The sequence below is a fragment of the Nomascus leucogenys genome, chromosome X, assembly GCF_006542625.1.
Source record: "Nomascus leucogenys isolate Asia chromosome X, Asia_NLE_v1, whole genome shotgun sequence".
Lineage (NCBI taxonomy): Eukaryota > Metazoa > Chordata > Mammalia > Primates > Hylobatidae > Nomascus > Nomascus leucogenys.
Window position 1 is genome coordinate 105164990 of NC_044406.1, and position 20143 is coordinate 105185132.

The following is a 20143-nucleotide window of genomic DNA, read 5'->3' on the forward strand; positions in this document are numbered from 1 at the left end:
GCTCCCCATATATCACCAATGCACCTGATGATATGACGAAGCTACATTTATTGCTTCCCTCACTATAGGAGAACACCACTTCGTGAAGCTTTAGCGGTGCTTCAGACAGGAAAAGAAAGATCAGAATTTATTGAGAAATGAAAAAATGGGCTTAAGGCGGTGAGTTTTTCAATGCCGGGATTTGATTGGGATTGGGTAAGAACCACGAGATACCAGCATTCTATGATTGGTGTAAGCAGCAAGAGGAGGATTTTAATGAGAGGCATTCAAAAAATTTTAGAGTGCAAACTGTTGGTGCTGTCCATTGACGAGTTGATGGGCCTTTGCAGAAGATCCTGTAATGCAGAAACTCTTTGCCTGCAGAGAACGTCCTGGAAAAGTAATGCGAATGAAGACAGTGGATTAGCAAAGTCCTTTTTATGTAGATGCTAAAGTGGGGTTTTTGATTCTCAGTGTCCAGGCCGAGTTTGGGGATAGGCGGTTTTAATTCCCATATACATACATTTTTAATGGACAATTCACCTTAGGCACGTGTTTATTTTATAGTGTCAAAATCCTTTCATTTCTCGAAGGTGTTTACTGAGACCTGAGTTAGTTGCTAAACTAGCTAGTTTAAAGCTAAACAAGTAGCTTTAACCTGTCTGCTAAAACCTTCAGGTGGATTATTTCATTTGCTCCTCACAAACACCTGTGAATCCTCACAAACACTTCACCATTATTGTCCCTATTTTATAGAAGAGGAGAATGAGACTCAGAAGTAATAATTAGCTCACAATCTCGGGGCTACAAATACATGTTTTCAGTAACATCAGCAAAACCCTCTTAATCAAACAAACAAACATAAACTCCAAAACCCTGCCTTATTCTTCTGTTTTTGCACAAGGAGCTGGAATCCATGTTCAAGATAATTATCTGGCCATTCTGTCTTCTCAGGGGTCCTTTTTCCTTTCCGGGAAAGAGAGGAAAGGGTGGAAGCGGCTTCCACCCACTCCAGTTCGGGCTTGGGTCAGCTCCCTGGGGGTCGCGGAGCATGCCCTGGTGCCACCGGCGGGGCCATTTCCGCCGCGGGGGCCCAGAGAGCGCCGCCGGCTCGCGTAGGGTCCAGCGGACCTGCAGGCTCGCGCTCGCGGCGCCAGCTCTGCTCTCTTCTGGTCACCAGGGGGCGCCAGAAGCAATGGTGTATCCCGAAAGGGACGGCGGCCACGTGACAGGGGGGTCATGCGCAGTGTCGTGGGGGACAGCCTGGGGATCCCTGGACGGCTGCGACGAGTGAGCGGTTGGCTCGGGCTGCTTTCCTCCCTCCACCGCCTGCTTGTTTCGCCATGCGCCGGCCGGACGGTGGGGCTGCAGCGGCGAAAGCGACTGAAGTCCGGGAGCAGTCGCATGAGCTTCCCGGTCACCAGGAGGCCCCAGGAACAGACGCCTCACCCTGACATTGTAGCAGGTTTGGCCCTTCCCGCAATGCAACAAAGGAGGGACTTTGTCCCAGCTTTTCCCCTAGCCAGGAGAGATGCTGTTAAATCCCGTTGTGCCCCCCCACCGGCCTTGGAGAGATGAGCTTTCCCCTGTAGTACCCCAGGGGACGGGCCGACGGATGGACTTTGTATCTTTTGGCTGATCTGGCCGGACATCCTTCCTCAATAAGCACTTACCCAGTTGCCCACCCTCCAAAAAAAGGAGAAAATCAAATCAGTAATTTGATCGATCATTTTCATAGATAGGCTGTAATAGAACAATTCACCTGGTTGTGAACTGGGCTGGGGAGTTTCCAGACGTGAGTTTGTTAACTGACTAGTTTCTTGCTTGGTGTAGAGGCCTTAGGCACTCTCACACTTAAACTGGCAGAAAGGCCAAGGAGTATCTAGACTACACACTGGGGTCACTCAACTGGAAACACGTTGTACGCCTCAAGACATCCTACAATTTCACAGACTGAGATGCTAGCTGTGATGACTATGCAGCACAGCCCCAAGTCCCAACTGACAGAAATGTCTCAGAAACTTAATTCACCACGGTCTTTTTTTTTTTTTGAGACAGAGTCTTGCTCTGTCACCCAGGCGGGAGTGCAATGGCGCGATCTCGGCTCACTGCAACCTCTGCCTCCTGGGTTCAAGCAATTCTCCCGCCTCAGCCTCCTGAGTAGCTGGGATTACAGGCGCCCGCCACGACACCAGGCTAGTTTTTGTATTTTTTAGTAGAGATGGGGTTTCGCCATGTTCGCCAGGCTAGTCTTGAACTCCTGACCTCAAGTAATCCGCCCACCTTGGCCTCTCAAAGTGCTGGGATTACAGGCGTGAGCCACCGTGCCCGGCCTCACCACAGTTTTTTTGTTTTGTTTTGTTTTTTGAGACGGAGTCTCACTCTGTCGCCCAGGCTGGGGTGCAGTGGCACGATCTCGGCTCACTGCAACCTCTACCCCCTGGGTTCAATCAGTTCTCCTGTCTCCACCTCCCGAGTAGCTGGAATTACAGACATGCCACCACCACGCCCGGCTAATTTTTGTGTTTTTAGTAGAGACGGCGTTTCACCATGTTGGCTAGGCTGGTCTCGAACTCCTGACCACAGGTGATCTACCCGCCTTGGCCTCCCAAAGTGCTGGGATTACACGCGTGAACCACTACCAAAAAAATAAATTTAGCCAGGAGCGGTAGTGCACACCTGTAGTCCCAGCTACTTGGAGGCTGAGGTGGGAGGATCACTTGAGCCAGGGAGGTCGAGGCTGCAGTGAGCTGTGATTGTGCCACTGCACTCCAGTCTGGGTGACAGAGCAAGACCCTGTCTCAAAACTAAGCAAATAAATAAAAATAAATTTATGGAGTTATGCAACCATCACCACAGTACAGTTTTAGAACATTTCCCCTGTCCCCCACGAATTCCCAGAAGCAGTTTGCAGTTGATCTCCTCTCTCATATTTAGCCCTAGGCAACCATTTGTCTGCTTTCTGTCTGTATATAGTTGCTTTTCCTGGACATTTCACATGAATGGACTCATACAATATGTGGCCTTTTGTGTCTGGGTTCTTTCACTTAACATGATGTTTTCAAGGTTCATCCGTTTTGTAACATTATCAATACTCCCTTCCTTTTTCTGGCTAAATATTACATTGATAGATATACCATATTTTGTTTTTCCTCTCATCAGTTGATAAACATTTGAGTTGTTTCCACTTTTTGGTTGTTATGAATAATTCTGTGAATATTCGTATACAAGTTTTTGTGTGGACATGTTTTGGGTTCTCTTGGGTATATACCTAGGAGTGCAATTGCTGGGTTTTATAAAGTAACTGTATGTTTAACTTTTTAGGAACTTCTGGATTGCTTTCCAAAGTGGCTGCACTGTTTTCTATCCCCACTGGTAAATGTATGAGGATTTCTATTTCTCCACATCCTTACCAATACTTTCTTGTTTGTCTTTTTGATTGGTGTCTCATTGTGATGTTAATTTGCCTAGATTGAGTGATTTTTGGTTGTATTTGGTTTAGCTAGTTTCACTTCATTTAATGAATGCCTTTTTTAGTGTTATAAAAATTAGGAGCTGAAATGAATAATACATAGTCCTTCCTTGCAAGGAGCTCATAGTTCCTTCAGGAAGACAGACAACAAAGCAATGACAGTACAGCTTGTTAAGTGCTCTGAAGGGAGTTGAGGACAAGATGCTCTGGGGAGCAGAGAAGAGGAACACTTAACCGTGCTTGAAGGCGGGTGGAGGAAAGTATTAAGGAAACCTTTTCCAGAAGAGGTCTTAATGTGCCTCTGGTTTTCTTTTGTTTATTTTAATCAAAATTATACAAGTACATACTGTAGGTTTTTTGTTTTGAAACAGCATCTCGCTCTGTCACCCAGGTTGGAGTACAGTGGCACATGCAATCACAGCTCACTGCAGCCTCAACCTTCAAGCAATCTTCTCACCTCAGCCTCCCAAATACCTGGGACTACAGGTGCACACCACCATGGTTGGCTAATTTTTAAATGTTGTGTAGAGACAGGGCGTGGTGGTGTGCACCTGTAATCCCAGCTACTCAGGAGGCTGAGGCAGGAGAATCGTTTGAACCCAGGAGGTGGAGGTTGCAGTGAGCTGAGATCACGTCACTGCATTCCAGCCTGGGTGACAGAGCAAGACTCCATCTCAAAAAAAAAAAAAAAAAAAAAAAAGAACAAAAAAAGACAGGGTTTTGCCATGTTGCTCAGGCTGATCTTGATCTCCTAGGCTCAAGCGATCCTCCCACCTCAGCCTCCCAAAGTGCTGGGATTACAGGTATCATACTGTAGTTTTAAAAATCAAATAGTTCTACAAGATTTGCTTTTTTAAAAAAATGAATCATTTGCTTTCCTTCCCATTCCATGTTGCCCCCAAAAGCAACCACTTTCTGTTCTTTTAACTCTTTGAATATTTACCTATATATCTTTAAAGAGCACATTTATATTTGAGAAAAAGAAGCCCCAACATAGGCCAATTACTATCCTCACTTGCACTGATTTTTAAATCGGTCAGCCCTATTAAATATTAACACATGGTTAATTATGAAAGTGACGGTCACAATGCAGCCTACCTTCTGTCCATCTAAATGAAAGAAGACAGGCATGCTCAACAGTTAGCTACTAGAATAACTGAAGTAACACAATACATACTTTTAAAAAATGTGGGCTGGGCGCAGTGGTTCACGCCTGTAATCCCAGCACTTTGGGAGGCTGAGGTGTGTGGATCACCTGAGGTCAGGAGTTCGAGACCAGCCTGGCCAACATAGGCGAAACACCATCTCTACTAAAAATACAAAAATTAGCCAGGCGTGTGCCTGTAGTCCCAGCTGCTTGGGAGGCTGAGGCAGGAGAATCGCTTGAACCTGGGAGGCGGAGATTGCAGTGAGCTGAGATCACACCACTGCATTCCAGCCTGGGTGACAAAAAAAAAAAAAAAAGTGGCTGAGGAATTGTTTTTCTCATTGGTGCTTTACTATCATATAGCTCCAATAAGCCAGCACCCAAATGTAACTGTCAATTATGAGGAATGTTATTTTCACTTAAACTTTAAAGGAAAAGCAAACCACAAACAAGCTGCATGATGTAGTATAGGAATTGGCAATCTATGACCTGTGAGCTAAGAATGTGTTTTCAGATGAACAGTGACAACAAATTTGATGATAGGAAACACTAATTTTCAACCCTAATGAAGCAAAATGTTATTTTTCTATTCTAATCTTTTCATTAGTAGAACTGTATTATAAAACCTTATAGTCAATTGTTATTACATTTTAGATTTCATTAATTAAAAATTTGTACAATTTTGTTTTCTCTCATTATGTAAATACTTATATAATATCCTCGATTTTGCTTCTTGGTTCATAAATTCTAAATTATTAATTCTCTGACCTTCACAGAAAAGCTTGCTAACTCCTGGTTCAATAGAATAAAAAGGGCTGGGCGCAGTGACTCACGCCTGTAATCCCAGCACTTTGGGAGGCCGAGGCGGGTGGATCACAAGGTCAAGAGATTGAGACCATCCTGGCCGACATGGTGATCAAAAGATTGAGACCATCCTGGCCAACATGGTGAAACCCCGTCTCTGCTAAAAATACAAAAATTAGCTGAGCATGGTGGCGTGCACCTGTAGTCCCAGCTACTCAGGAGACAGGCAGGAGAATTGCTTGAACCCAGGAGGCAGAAGTTGCAGTGAGCTGAGATTGTACCACTCTACCCCAGCCTGGCAACAGAACGAGACTCCATCTCAAAAAAAAAAAAAAAAAAAAAAGGTATGGAAAGCAATTGACATGTACTTGCTGTGTGACCTTGGGAAGTCACTTTATGTCTCTGGTCTTTATTATCTATAAAATGGAGCTAAAGAGTAATGGGTTGATGAGATAAACTCTACCATGAATCCCCCAGTTTTTGATTAATTAATTATACAAATATTTATTTAGTTACTGTTATGTACCAAGAACTGTTAAATGCATTGGGAATACAGCATGAAACACAATTTTTGTCCTGAAAGAAGACAGTGTTCTCAATGAAAAGAGACTTAAGCGTGTGGTCTGAGATTGGATCATGATTTAAACAAACTTGCTTAATGGGACATTTTTGGGAAAATTAGGGAAATTTGTATATGGGTGGTTATTAGATGATGTGAAAACTTATTAAGATGAAATGGCGGAGGTCATTAACCGAAAAGGGTAGTTGTAAAACATTTTGTACAGTATTTCATTTTTGGAAGAAAATGCATATATGTATTACATATACTTAGAAAAAATATCTGAAAAGATATATACTAAGCTGTTAACGGTGATTTCTGTGTGATGGGAACACAATGTTCTATTTAGTTATTTTTGCTTTTGAATTTTTCACAATGAATATACACTGCTTTTGTAAAAATAAAAGATTGTTTCTAATTTAAAAAATAATCTCTCTTTTCGCAAAGCTTATAGCTAATGCTTCTTGTAAGTATTCATATTGCCAATTTGTCACTTTTTTTTTTCAGGGCAGGAAAACATCTAAGAATGGAGGCTCCCCCTTCCCTTGCAGGTAACAAAGTATCGGGGTGATCTCTGTGAAATAGCTACTGAATGTAAACTGATGCTACTGGCATTCCTCTGGGACTTTTACTGATAAGTAGAGCTTTCATAGTCTTCCCAATTTCAGATGACTCGAGATCGAATTTCTTTTTCCTTCCTTCCTTCCTTCCTTCCTTCCTTCCTTCCTTCCTTCCTTCCTTCCTTCCTCTCTCTCTCTCTTTCTTTCTTTTTTTTTTTTTTTGACAGAGTCTCGCTCTGTCACCCAGGCTGGAGTGCAGTGCCACGATCTCGGCTCACTACAACCTCTGCCTCCCAGGTTCAAATGATTCTCCTGCCTCAGCCTCCTGAGTAGCTGGGATTATAGGCACCCACCATCGTGCCTGGATAATTTTTGTATTTTTAGTAGAGATGGGGTTTCACCATGTTGGCCAGGCTGGTCTTCAACTCCTGACCTCAGGTGATCTGCCCGCCTTGGCCTCCCAAAGTGTTGGGATTACAGACATGAGCCACTGCACCTGGTCTAGATTGGATTTCTTATCTTGCAAAGCCAAGGTGAAGTCCAGACCATGAAAAAGCAGAAAATGTATCAAGATAAATGCTACCTTGTGAGCCCTATCAATAGTCCTACCAATAGCTTTCTGATAATGGAGGCTTTCAAATGAGATGGGTTTTTTTTAGGGTGACCAGCAATTAAAAAGAAGTACTAGAGAGGCAAATATTGGCAGTATACATCTAAGCACTGGTCAGAAAAGAAGGAACTCAGCCCAAGAACTTGCCCAATCTGATACTGGAGGTAGGTGTATCTCTGTTGCATCCATGAACACATCAGGCCACCAAAGCCCGATGTGATTAAGCATTTGAATCGTGTAACTGCTTCTCTTATTGTAGGCCAGGAGTCAGCAAACTTCAGCATGTGGACCAAATCTGGTCTGCCATCAATTTTTGTAAATAAAGTTTTATTGTTTATTTGTTTATATATTGTCTATCACTGCTTTTACCCTGTGATGGCAGAGTTGAGTAGTTGGCGACAGATGCTGTATATGACCTACAAAGCCACAAATATTTACTATCTGTCCATTCATTCATTCATTCATTCATGAGACAAGGTCTCCCTCTGTCACCCAGGCGAGTGGAGTGCAGTGGAGTGATCATGGCTCACTGCAGCCTTGAACTCCTGGGCTCAAGCAATCTACCCACCTCATCCTCCCAAGTAGCTGGGACTACAGGTATGCACCACCATGCTCAGCTAATTTTTAAATATTTTGTAGAGGTGGGGTCTTACTGTGTTTCCCAGGCTGGTCTCAAACTCCTGGGCTCAAGCGATCCACCTGCCTCAGCTCCCCAAAGTGCTGGGATTACAGGTGTGAACCACCATGCCCAGCCTATATGGCCCTTTAAGTAAAAAGTTTGCAGACCCCTCTTCTAGATTCACCAGAAAACTGCCTCAGTATACATGCCTGTGGAAGAGAATAACCACTTATATTATTTTCTTTTTTTTCCCTATACATTTAAGTAGTGTTCCTTTCATCCAAGGGAAAATGAAGAGAGGGACTTTCTTTGGTCCCTGCCTGTGTTCACCTTTGCCAAGGACCTTTCTCTCATGAATCCCTCTCTGCTCTTTTCAAGGAGGGTTTGAGGTTCTGTGTTATCACACAAATTGTGACCTTTACAAAGCCCCGCTGGTCTGCTTGGAATTTCACATGATGTGCCCTTCTCTAGATTTAGGTCTTTACATGTAGTACTTGCTTATTTAAATTTTATTTGTCTTTCAAGGTGCCACCCAAGAACCACTCCCTCCAAGATGTTTTCCTGGATTTCCTCAGCCTAAAGTAATCCCTCTTTTTCCTGGGTGAGTCATATCTTTTAGTTTATTTCTCTTGTTTGGCTTATATTCACTGATTTACATCCATACTCATTGCTTTGTGCTTATTTGTATTTGTGAGTTATATTCTCTACCAGATTTTAAATTCCTTGAGGGTAGGTACATATGTTGTTCAACTTTTTTTTTTTTGAGACAGATTCTCACTCTGTTGCCCAGGCTGGAGTGCAGTGCACGATCTCAGCTCACTGCAACCTCCACTCCCTGGGTTCAACCAATTCTTGTGCCTCAGCCTCCCGAGTAGCTGGGATTATGGGTGCATGTCACCACGCCTGGCTAATTTTTTTTAACAGTTTCTTCATGTTGGCCAGGCTGGTCTCGAACTCCTGACCTCAAGTGATCTGCCCACCTTGGCCTCCCAAGATGCTGGGACTGCGCCCAGCCTTTTGTTCAACTTTAAATAAATTATTTTTTCCCCATCACCAGATGCAAAAGAGGTTCAACAATAAAATAAATTTGTAAGTTCCCCCATGTACTTCACATCTAATCTTTAGTTCTCCAATGTTTCTACTGAGGATTTTTCCTGTGAAATGCTGGAGTCACTTCCTTTGTCCCTAGTGATCCTTGTAATTTCAAGCACCAGGCTATGATTTTCTATTCCATTGCTTTGATGGAGTTACTTCCACTAGGGGGAGCTCCTTACTTTGCTATATAGTCAATTTCCTTCTCTTTGGGAGACAAAAGAAGGGAGACTTCCTCAGACAAAATGTCAAAACAATGGTAGGAAGTAGGAACTAAAAACATCTCCTGGGGCTTGACTAGGTCTCAGCACTAGGTGGCTCCTCAAATGCCATTTCATTTGTCATTGCGATTTGGTATAATTCTGGCCCATGTGTCAAGATTTCCCCCTACCCAATCTACTTAATTCATTCCATTTACAAATACATATTGAGTGCGTACTTTGTGTCAGGTATTGCTGTAGATGCTGGGGCTTCATCTGTGAATAAAACAGACCAAGTCCCTGACTTTATGGAGCTTATATTCACATATGGGCAGCGGACAATAAGTGAGATGAATAAAGAAAATACACGGTCTAGTAGATAGGGATAAATATAAAAGAAAAAAGCAATGCAGCATCTTGTAGGCTATTGTAAGAATTTTGAATGTGATGGGAAGCATTGGGGAATTTTGAGTAGGGGAGTGATGTGATCTGACTTATATTTTATAAGGATTGCTGTGGTTGTTTTGTGGAAAGTAATTTTTTTTTTTTTTTTTGAGACGGAGTTTCGCTCTGTCGCCCAGGCTGGAGTGCAGTGGCGCGATCTCGGCTCGCTGCAAGCTCCTCCTCCCGGGTTCACGCCATTCTCCTGCCTCAGCCTCCCGAGTAGCTGGGACTACAGGCACCCGCCGCTACGCCCGGCTAATTTTTTGTATTTTTAGTAGAGATGGGGTTTCACTGTGTTAGCCAGGATGGTCTCCATCTCCTGACCTCGTGATCTGCCTGCCTCGGCCTCCCAAAGTGCTGGGATTACAGGCGTGAGCCACTGCGGCCAGCCTGTGGAAAGTAAATTCTAAGGGGGCAAGCTTGGGTCAAGGGAGGAACAGTGGACTTGGGGAGAAGTTGTTGGACTTTGGATACATTTTGAAGGTAGAGCCAACTGGATTTGCTAACAGATCAGATGTAGGATGTAAGAGGAATCAAGGAAAGCAGGGTCACCATATGGCATAACACTAATAGCATTGACAAAAATGTGACTGGTGCCCCCTGGAGTTCTGTAACACAGCATCTCTGTCCAAGATGATGCCAAGGCTTTTGGCCTGAATGGTCGGAAAGATAGAGTTGCCACTAACTGCAATGGTGAAGACTGTCAGATGAACAGGGTTGGGAGTGTACTGGAAGTTCAATTTTGGGTATGTTTAATTTGAGCTGCCAGTTAGACATCTAAGTGGGGATGTTGAATAAGCTGTGGGATGTATGAGCCTGGCATTCAAAGGAGTGGCCTGGGCCAAAGATAAACATTTTTGAGTCATAGGCATCTACATAGTATTTAAGGTATGATATGGATGAAATCACCAAGGAGTGAGAAGAGTTAAAGAGAAGGAGACCGAGGACCAAGCCCTGAGACAGCTCAACATTTAGAGTTTAGGAACGTAAAGAGGAACAAATAATGGAGGCTAAGAAAGACTGGCCAGAAGGTAGAAGGCAAACCAGAAGAGAATAGTATCCTGGAAGCCAAGTGAAGAAGGTGCTTCAAAGAAGAGAGAATGATCGACTGTGAAAAATACTTACGGTTGGCCAAGTAAGATGAGGTCTGGGAAGTTTTGGTAGAATTTAACAACTTAGAGGTCACTAGTAGCCTTGATAAAACCTGTTTCAGTTGACAAACGCTTGATTAGAATGGTTCAAAAGGGAAAGAGAAGAGAAAAATTGTAGACAGGGAGTATAGACAAATCTTTTGAAGATTTTTGTTTTAAAGGTGAGCAGAGAAATGAGGCAGTAACTCAAATGGTATGTGGGGTCAGGAGAGGGTGTTTTGAGTGGGAGGAATAATTGCAAGTTTGCTCCAGGAGTACTTAGCGACAGTTGAGTTCACTTGTACTTATTCACCTGCATTTCTTGGGGGTAGTACCCAGTAATCCTCGGGGAAGGTAGCTATCACAGGAGGGGATGTTGCCAACAGGTTTGAGTGGAATGAACTCCAAGGGAACCCATGGATGCCCTTTAATAAAACTGAATTCAGAACCTCTGCAGTTAGCAGAGCAGAGAGTATCTTCATGTATAGAAAAAATCGGGGCTGTGAGGTCTAGCTATCCCTCTCACCCACGTGGTGATTCCAGCCTCCTTTGCCAACCTTGAAAGATCTGGCATCAAGTTACACTACAGAGAGTCTGAGGGTCTCCTTCCAGAAACATTATCTATTGTATGGAAGGCAGAGGAAAAGAAGTTCTTACAGGTGCTGTGAAGCTGACTAAAACCCCAGGGAGGGTTTCAACTAAGTGGGAAACTTGACATAAAGATTCACTGGTCATTTCCCTGTTCCTTGGTGAGAAGTGGCCTCAGCAGTAGAAGATAGTATAGTGCTGGGCTTGTTTCTTAGCTTTGTACTTTAGTAGTGATGGCTTTGAAAACACATACAAGTTTTACTGGTCTCCACGTAGCGTTTTGGTTTGAATTTTTTAAAATTATTTTTATGTTTTTGAGACATAGTCTCGCTCTGTCACCCGGGCTGGAGTGCGGTGGTGTGATCTTGGCTCGCTGCAACCTCCACCTCCCGAATTCAAGCAGTTCTCCTGCCTCAGCTTCCCAAGTAGCTGGGACTACAGGCACCCGCTACCACGCCTGGCTAAGTTTTGTGTTTTTAGTAGAGATGGGATTTCACCATGTTGGCCAGGCTGGTCTCGAACTCCTGACCTCAAGCGACCTGCCTGCCTCAGCCTCCCAAAGTGCTGGGATTATAGGTGTGAGCCACTCTGCCTGGCCTGAATTTCTTTCCTATTCTCATACCTTCAAGGCCCAGTTCATATGTTACCTGCTCTACAGAGCCTTCTTTGAGCTCCTTCTCTGGCAAAAGTCACCATTTCCTCTCTGCATCTATAGTATTTTTTCTCTTTCTTTCTCTTAGCACATATCACATTGTGTTATGGTTGTGTGGTTATAAACTGATGAGGCAGTAGAGTGTAGTGATGAGAGCATGGGTTCTGGAGCTAGGCTGCTTGTATTCAAATGGTGGCTCTTGCAAGTTGCTTAACCTCCCTGAGCCTCAGTTTCTTATCTGTCTCATCTCAGTTTAATAATAACAATATGACTGGGATCTCATAATAGGGATTTTGTAAAGATTAAAGAGATTAACAATGTGAAGTACTTAGAACAGTGCCCAGCACATAGTAAGTGCTTAGTGAACTTTTGTTATTTGTTTCTCTTCTTGTTGAGGAATAAGACCATATTTTTTTTTTTTTTTCTTTGAGGCGGAGTCTCGCTGCTCGCCCAGGCTGGAGTGCAGTGGCACGATCTCGGCTCACTGCAAGCTCCATCTCCTGGGTTCACACCATTCTTCTGCCTCAGCCTGCGGAGCAGCTGGGACTACAGGCACCCGCCACCATGCCCGGCTAATTTTTTTTTGTATTTTTAGTAGAGACGGGGTTGCACTGTGTTAGCCAGGATGGTCTCAATCTCCTGACCTCGTGATCCACCTGCCTTGGCCTCCCAAAGTGTTGGGATTACAGGCGTGAGCCACCGCGCCCGGCCGAATAAGACCATATTTTTATCTTTATATATATATATATATATATGTATTATTATTATTATACTTTAAGTTCTAGGGTACGTGTGCACAACGTGCAGGTTTGTTACATATGTATACATGTGCCATGTTGGTGTGCTGCACCCATTAACTCGTCATTTACATTGGGTATATCTCCTAATGCTATCCCTCCCCCCTCCCTCCACCCCACAACAGGCCCCGGTGTGTGATGTTCCCCTTCCTGTGTCCAAGTGTTCTCATTGTTCAATATAAACAGAACCAAAGACCATATTTTTATCTTTGTACCACTGATGCTTAGCACTGGGCTTGGCAGAGAGTACTGGGTATCTACTTAATCAATTTTTGTGTGAATAAACCAGGTTTCTAAATCAAACCAACTTCAGTTCTTGTTTAATAGTTTCATAGGTATATAGCCCTTTTATGAGATCACTCATTCATTCCTGTGTACCACTCTGTGTAGTAATTAAGAATGAAGGTTCTGGAGCCTGATCACTCAGTTTGTATTGTTGCTTTGCCAGTTATTGGCTGGATGAGATTAGGCATGATATTTAACATCTCAGTGCCTCAGCTCTCTCACCTGGAAAATGAGGAGAAATATAGGACGTTAAACATAGAGTTTCTGAACACTCAAAAGTTAACTATAAGTATTATTAATCTTATCAGCAGTTAAATGACTTAATGAACACCTACCATGTTCCAGGAATTGTGCTAACAGTGGGGATGCAGAGATGAATAATGCCTGGTCCCTGCTCTCAGAAATCATGTAAGCTAGTGAAGGAAACAAGTGTGATCAAATCAGTATGTATGGAGCCTAGCAGAAGATGGGATCAATTTAACAGGAGGGAACAGTAACGGGAAAAGGCAGGGTAGGAAGACTTTATAGAAGAGGGAAATGCTGAGCTTTGCATCTGTGGGTTGACAGTCCTGGGATATTAATGTCAAGTACACACTGAAATCCGTTTTGTGGTTCATCAGAGATGAGTTTTATAACAGATTTCTCCCATCAGATTTTCTTTTTTGTTTGTTTGTTTTTGTTTCACTGAAAGCATTTACCTGGAAGATTTTCTTAATAAGGCCACTTAACAAGAGGCTTCCAGACGGTGATGATCTCTGTCCTCACTCGGCAGCATGGTGACTGCACTGCCGTGCGGCTCCTCCATCTCACCTTGACTTTTGAGAGATCTGGCTGGTTTTAGAAGCACTGTTACTGGATTCAACATTGCACCTAGACTTGAGAATTCTTTGTTCACATCTGGTTTAAAAAAGAATGTTTCAATGGCTTCTGTCTGTCCTGTTTGCTTGGAAACAGAAACAGGGCTAATTGTTTTATGGAACCCTCAATCTGCTATTTGAATGAATTTTATGATAAATGCATATAACCAAGACCAGTATTGATATTGCCTTCTAGTTTGGGGGCCTAAGAAAAATTTTAATCCTTTTCGGAAAATATGGAATTGTCATGTCAATAAATCTTGTCCAATGCCTAAAAAAAAAAAAGCCTCACCCTAGCTGGGTGCGGTGGCTCACGCCTGTATTCCCAGCACTTTGGGAGGCTGAGGTGGGTGGATCACGAGGTCAGGAGTTCAAGACCAGCCTGGCCAAGATGGTGAAACCCCGTATCTACTAAAAATACAAAAAAAAAAAAAAATTAGCCAGGAGTGGTGGTGGGCACTTGTAATCCCAGCTACTCAGGAGGCTGAGGCAGAGAATTGCTTGAACCCGGGAGGCGGAGGTTGCAGTGAGCTGAGATCACGCCACTGCACTCCAGCCTGGGCGACAGAGTGAGACTCCGTCTCAAAAAAAAAAAGCCTCACCCTGCCTTTTGAATCCCAGAGAGCCTGTTCTGGGCCAACAATGCACCACCAGGCTTTCCCAAGTGTGCCAAACCTAGTTTTGAATAGTTTTCCTTGGGCAAAGCTCCTCTTTCCTTTTGAACTTCAGCCAGAGGGCCCTCACAGGCAGAAGACTAAATTTCAGATGCTTCTGTCTTGCCCTCTCCCTCCCTCTCAATAAATTTTCTGAAAAAGTTGGCATTTAGATTCTTCTTTTCCCACCCTAACAATCAGGCAGGAAAGAAGTAGAGAATAGCATATGTTGTAAGAAAAGGCTGGTGCCCCTTTCTAGTTCATCCTTTTAATAGAGGCCTCTTAGAGATGGTGGGACTGGAGCTACAATTAAATTTTTGAGATCAAAGACAGGGTGCAGATAGATGAAAATCTTAATGTCTTTTGTCTCTCAAAAAACCAATAAAGCCATCGAAGCTTGTCTAGTTCCCCCAAGTAGTTAATGAGAACAATAGAATTTTGAGTTCCTGGTGTTCCTTTGGAGCTGATTTTGGCAGATGACAAGAAGTTTGTAAAAGAGCTTATTATTCGAGTAGAGCTTTGGCTGCCTGACTTTTAAGGTTGATTATTTGTTTTGCATGTTGTATAACAGGAGTGTTGGGCAATGCTCAGAAGAGGTTTTTGGGGTCAGAGATGTAAGGACTTCTCTGACTGTCTTCTCCCAACAGAACCAGATTCCAGCTGTGGAGCAAGAGGCAAGCTTGTACACAGGACCAAAGCCATGGCTTTTGTATAGCCCCTTACCACCAGACAGGCCTTTTTGTTGGTTCCTTTAGGGGGAGAATATATCAAAATTTCTATCAAATCAGTAACTCAAGGAAAATATTTCTCTGTGTATGTAATTTCTCAAACTTTCATTGGTGATGTGACCTGCTTTTTAAAGAAACATTTTTAAAGACATAATTTGGTCTTTTGCAATAAACAGTTGTATATGGGGTCCCTGTCAGCTCAGTAAGCAGATGCTCTGAAAGGTAGAGCCTTCAGCTGGTTATAGTGAAAAACAGCTAAGAGAGGTCTTCCCTCATTGGTGAAGAGTGCCAAGTGGAAGTTGTCCCAGCCCTTTTGTTTTCAAGGTTTAAAGTGTTGTGCTTCCTGGCCAGGTGCAGTGGCTCACACCTGTAATCCCAGAGCTTTGGGAGGCTGAGGCAGGTGGATCACTTGAGGTCAGGAGTTTGAGACCAGCCTGGACAACATGGCAAAACCCTGTCTCCACCAAAAATACAAAAAATAATTAGCCAGGCGTGGTGGTGCACGCCTGTAATCCCAGCTACTGGGGAGGCTAAGGCAGGAGAATCTCTTGAGCCTGGGGGACGGAGGTTGCAGTGAATGGAGATCGTGCCACTGCACTCCATTCTGGGTGACAGAGTGTGATTCTGTCTCAAAAAATAAAAATAAAAAAAAAAATGAAGTGTTGTGCTTCCTATCTTATGCTGGACCTGCTGGCTCACTGAGAGATAGAGAGAGGCAAATATTAGACATTTTGGAGACAGTGAATGAAGGATGTTCTTCTCCCTCCTATTCTAAGCTTTAAAAGTACACTGAGCCAGAGCCTACAAGAAATGGAGATTTTTTTTTTTTTTTTTTTGAGATGGAATCTTGCTATGTCACCAAAGCTGGACTTGAATTTCAAACAATCCTCCTGCTTTAGCCTCCCAAGTAGCTGGGACTACAGGTGCTTGCCACTATCAGATGGCTTTCATAAACAGAAACTTAGTTGTGTCTTTTTTGTTTTTTAATGGGAACCTAATATATGAGGGAGTTCTGTGTATAAAGGCTATAAGCTAGCATTTGTGTCCAGTGCCATCAGTAAAATGGGAAGTAGCAGAAGGAGATGATAGGTACCTAGGAAGAGATTTCATGAGCTATTCAATAAATTTTGGATGCTTTTTGATATTTGGAAGATGTGTGTCCTTAGGAGAGATGGCCTCTACACTTGAAGTTACTAATTCATGGCAAACCATTCTCCTTCAAAGACAAAGTTTTGTTGAAGAGAGTCTTGGGAAACATGAAATCTGATCATCCTGGTAGAGTTTGTGTCTCTAAAAGGAACTATACATTGTGGGTGTGAATAGCTTAATTTCTTGCACTAAAGTCTCTGGCACCCTAAATGAAACACTGCTTTGGTGCCTATATTAATCACGATAGGCTAGACTGATACAGTGACAAATAGCAGAGGTTTATTTGTTGCTCACATAATGTTTGATATAGACTGGTTGGCCCTCTTCTGTCTTGTAGCTATACCATCTGGAAAAGATGACTTCCAAGGACACTGTAGCAAAGAAAAAGAGAACTGGAAGCCCATGTGCCTTAATCGCCTCATCTTAGAGGTAACACAGAACTTCTGCATACACTTCATTGGCAGGAACTAATCACCTAGCCCCGATTTAACCACAAGGAAGACTGGGATATGTAGAGGCATACCTAGTAGATTTCATGTCTATTAACAGTCTCTGCTATGCCCCCTCAGTACCAACTGACCACTAACTTCCCACCCCACCCACCAGGAATGTATAGCTGCTGATGATTTTCGAATTCGGTAAGAGACTGGATTGTGAATATCAGACCATCTCTTCAGTCTAACAGACAGTGCTTGTTTTACCTAAGGCGAGGAGACAGCACAGGCAGTACTCACTTGTTTGTCAGTTACAGTCCTTTTCCTTTCCGTCTCTCATTACTCACCATCAAACACACATTGTCCCTTCTACTTCTGTCCCAAGCATCACACTCATAAGAACATAAGAAGTGCCCCCAGATCAAACAAGAGTGCTTGAATAGAAAGTGAGATATTTCTTCTTTATGAGGTTGACATTACAAGGCTGAGGCAGGCTGTGCCTAATTATGTAGGCACCCTAATGTCTCATGGTTGTGTCACCATAAATTAATTAATGATTAACCCTCTAACAAGGCTAAGTGAACAGAATTCTCCAGTGTCCTGACAGAAGGAAAGTTAATGTGGTCTTTCTCCCAGGAGGAGGATAACCAGTGGTGCCTTTTCCAGATTTCTCACTAGAAATAAAGACCAAATTTCCAGAAGGAACCTGAGAGATAAAAAGTGGTTGGCTGCTCCTGACCTGACTCATAGTGTTTAACTGAACCATACCACTAGTGTATACTAGTGTGTGTGTATGTACATGCATATACACATGCACACACACATTCACACACAATCCTATGGTATTTGGTGACTTTGGATGCCCAGCTCTTGCAACAATTTCCTGCTGTCATTCTTTTCCCTTTGAATCTCAGGGGTGAGCAAACTAAAGAAATACTATCATCTTGCTGCTTTTAGTATCTTCCATAGAAAAGGAGTGGCTGGAGTCAGTGTAGATCAACCTAAGCAGTACAAATCTGCCAGAATTGCAGCTCAGCTTCCTTACCTCCAGCATGTGTACCTTTCTGAAGGGTAGGCCCTTAAGCCAGACATAAGTAAGTTATCCACTCTGTGCATAACTGACTTGGCTTAGAAGCATGAAAGGGGCAGAAATGTAAGATGGGTAAAGAAGGGCTGCATCTGCAATAGGGCCATGATGATTAGCTCTCTCTTTCCTTCCTTTGGCTTCATTGCTGTATTCCATGTGGGTCTTGATATCTTGAAACTGGATGAGATACCCAAATAGTCAGTCCCTGAATATAAATCATTTCCTTGTACAGAATCACTGCCAAACTCAGTATAGTTAAAAGATTTTTAACACCCAGCTGCAGCATTCACTCTGGTTGGAATTGGCCATTTAAATTTATTTCACATATGTAAGTATCATATCCTTTATAATGCATTCTTAATTGTTGCTCAGTTCTTCCAGATTGAATTCCTTTAAAAAAATTCCTTATGTAATCTTTTAATTCTAGTTGGAAAACATCACTTGACAGTTGCTGTTTATACAGGCATGCCTCGTTTTATTGTGCCTGGCTTTATTGTACTTTGCAGATACTGTGTTTTTCACAAATGGAAGGTTTGTGGCAACCCTGCGTTAAGCAAGTCTGTTGGCACCATTTTCTCAACAGCATGTGCTAACTTTGTCTCTGTCTCACATTTTGGTAATTCTCTCAGTGTTTCAAACTTTTTCATTATGATTACATCTGTTATGTGGAGCTGTGATCAGTGATCTTTGATGTTACCATTATAATTGTTTTGGGGTGCCACAACTGTGCCCAGATAAGACAGTGAACTTAATTGGTAAATGTTTTATGTGTTCAGACTGTTCCGCTGACTGGCCCTTCTCCAAACTCTCTCCCTCTCCTTGGGCCTCCCTATTTCCTGAAATACAACAATATTGATATTAAGCCAATTAATAACCCTACAATGATTTCCAAGTGTTTAAGTGAAAGGAAAAGACATATATCTTTCACCTTAAATCAAAAGCTAGATATGGTCGGGTGTGGTGGCTCACGCCTGTAATCCCAGCACTTTGGGAGGCCAAGGTGGGCGGATCACAAGGTCAGGAGATCGAAACCATCCTGGCTAACACGGTGAAACCCTGTCTCTACTAAAAAATACAAAAAATTAGCTGGGTGTAGTGGCGGGCGCCTGTAGTCCCAGCTACATGGGAGGCTGAGGCAGGAGAATGGCACGAACCCAGGAGGCAGAGCTTGCAGCGAGCCAAGATCGTGCCACTGCATTCCAGCCTGGGTGACAGAGCGAGACTCAGTCTCAAAAAAAAAAAAAAAATGCTAGAAATGACTAAGCTAAGCTAAGTGAGGAAGGCACGTCAAAAGCCCAGCGAGGCCTCTTGTGCCAGTTAGCCAAGTTGTGAATGCAAAGGAAAAGCTCTTGAAGGAAATTAAAGTGCCATTCCAATGAGCGTGTGAATGATAAGAAAGCAAACAGTCTGATTGCCGATATGGAGAAAGTTTTAGTGATCTGGATAGAAGATCAAATGTTTTCTTAAGCCACGATATTCCCTTAAACCAAAGCCTGCCTAATCCAGAACTAGACCCTAACTCTATTCAATACTATGAAGGCTGAGAGAGATGAGGAAGCTGCAGAAGAAAAGTGTGAAGCTAGCAGAGGTTGGTTCATGAGGTTTAAGGAAAGAAGCTGTCTCCACAACACGAAAGTGCAAAGAGCAGCAAGTGCTGATGCAGAAGCTGCAGCAAGTTATCCAGAAGATTAATTAAGATCATTGATAAGAGTAGCTGCACTAAACAACAGATTTTCCATGTAGACAAAACAGCCTTATATTAGAAGAAGATGGCATCTAGGATTTTTTTTTTTTTTTTTGAGACAGAGTCTCGCTCTGTCGCTCAGCCTGGAGTACAGTGGGGCGGTCTCAGCTCACTGCAACCTCTGCTTCCCGGGTTCAAGCAATTCTCCCTGAGTCAGCCTCCCGAGTAGCTGGGATTACAGGTGCCTGCCACCACGCCCAGCTAATTTTTGTATTTTTTAGTAGAGATGGGGTTTCGCCATGTTGGTTAGGCTGGTCTTGAACTCCTGACCTCAAGTGATCTGCCTGCCTCAGCCTCCCAAAGTGCTGGGATTACAGGCGTGAGCCACCGTGCCCAGCCAGCATCTAGGATTTTAATAGCTGGAGAGGAGAAGTCAGTGCTTGGCTTCAAAGCTTCAAAGGACAGGCTGACTCTCTTGTTAGGAGCTAACGCAGCTGGTGACTTTAAATTGAAGCCAATATTCATTTATCATTCTGAAAATTCTAGGGTCCTTAAGAATTATGCCAAATTCTGCTTGTGTTCTATAAATGGAACAACAAAGCCTGGATGACAG

The 20143-nt window shown here is 43.2% G+C and overlaps 1 long non-coding RNA gene across 1 annotated transcript in view; it reads left to right on the top strand.

Annotated features, from left to right (window-relative positions):
* Window positions 1-1224: 1224 nt before the first annotated feature.
* LOC105738119 overlaps window positions 1225-20143 on the top strand; it is a 44146-nt gene continuing 25227 nt past the window's right edge. Inside the window, exons 1-6 of the long non-coding RNA XR_001113850.2 lie at window positions 1225-1444; window positions 3304-3354; window positions 6469-6512; window positions 7181-7295; window positions 8276-8351; window positions 16663-16754. This is a non-coding gene — a long non-coding RNA (uncharacterized LOC105738119). The remainder of the gene's footprint in view (window positions 1445-3303; window positions 3355-6468; window positions 6513-7180; window positions 7296-8275; window positions 8352-16662; window positions 16755-20143) is intronic.